This window comes from Arachis ipaensis, chromosome B08, assembly GCF_000816755.2.
Source record: "Arachis ipaensis cultivar K30076 chromosome B08, Araip1.1, whole genome shotgun sequence".
NCBI lineage: Eukaryota > Viridiplantae > Streptophyta > Magnoliopsida > Fabales > Fabaceae > Arachis > Arachis ipaensis.
The window spans coordinates 96,048,499-96,050,258 of NC_029792.2; positions in this window are offsets into that span (position 1 = coordinate 96,048,499).

Sequence of the window (1,760 nt, forward strand, 5' to 3'; positions counted from 1 at the left end):
TTAGACACGAGAGGACGTAATTTTTTTTAATGAACTATGAGCAAGACGACGATTCCATAAGTGAAGTGTGGATGGTGGAGAAACAGCACAAAGGTTTGTGGTAGAGGGAACATGAAAATTTCAAAGTTCAAACAGTCTTCCGACCTTACATCTGGTGCGGAATTCAAAGTCCACAACTGAACTAGAAAGTGCACCGGGTCATACCAAATAATACCTCAGGTGAGTGAGGGTCGATCACACGAGGATTGATGAATCAAGCAACAATGGTCAAATGAATCACTTAGTTGGGTATGCAGAAAATGGTGTTTTGAAGGTCAAACGCATTAAACAGAAATTTAAAAGTTCGGAAAGCAAAAAGTGAAATTGGTGTAAGAAATATGTGAAATGATAGTCAAGGTTTCGGAGTTGTTTACTCTTCCGGATTAAGATTTCTTACCAACTATTTTTAAGCATGCAAGATTCATTTCATGGCAAACTATAATTAACTAAACCCTAATTCCTTAGTGACTTAGTCTCCTCTAACCTAATCAACTGTCAATTCCTTGGTCACTTAATAAAGACTAGAGGATTAGGTTCAATTTTAGTTTATTAGCCACAAAAATCCTAATTACCCAAATATAAGAGGATTATATGTGGCGTATCCCATTAACTCCAAATAATTAGCAGTTTAGGAGAAATTTACTTTCAACCTAGTATTCAAGTGTGATAACTTTTCCAAGAATCAACAAGAATTCATGTAGAATGAGAATTATTTTCCAATATATTCAAATTCATGAGATGAAGAACGAAAGTAATCCTTAAAACTAAATCAATACGTTAATTAAAATAGAGTAGTAATTGTATCAATCCATGGAATAAACAGAGCTCCTAACCTTAACCAATGAGGTTTAGTTGCTCATGATTTAGAAAGAAAACTAAGGTTCCAAAGTGTGAAAGTGCGGAATGAGGTCTGAGAGAAGAGATCCCTTCCCCCCCCCCTCCCCGCGAAGGGAATCTAACTTAATTTAGTTTTAAACTAAAATGAATTAATAATTACTAAATCCCAAAGATTGTATTTGGGAATAGAAATACTTAAAACAAAATAATATATAATAATTAGAAGTCAAATCCACTAAAGATGCTCCTTTGGTGAAGATTGATCCGCATTATTTGCGCTAAACACCAGGCTTGGCGTTTAGTGCCCAGGGAGCAGTAACTCCCATTTCGATTCTGACTTCCAATCGTTTCTCCCACCGCAACTTCAACTGGCGCGTCAGGACTCCGACGACAACGATCTTGGGTCCTTTGGACTCGGAATAGAGTAGCGAACACGATAGTTTGGTTGAAGTTGCTCAAAGACGTTAGGAAGGTAGCCAAAAATGAGTGAGAAAACGATGTGGTGAGAATGATGATGATAGTGCAGCAACTTCGGCGACAGTGATTCTAGCAGTGCATGACAGCGCATGTCATGTTAGATTTTGGTGGTGTTTTGTTCGTTCAACTCAGAACGACGTAGAGAAGCTTTTGGAAGGGCTGATGATATAATACAACAACAGAAGGTGATCGAAAAGAAAAGAAAAAGTTGCTGCTACAAACTGGAAAAATTGGCTCTAAATACAAGTTACAAACACATATTTAAAGGAACTGTGTTTTTCTGTATTACTTAATCTAATATACACATATTTATACTGATATTAACCTAATACACTTTACTTTCTAATCTTTTTTTTTTTGGTGACTTAAAAGAAAATAAACAAACTTTACTTTCTAATCTAATCCAC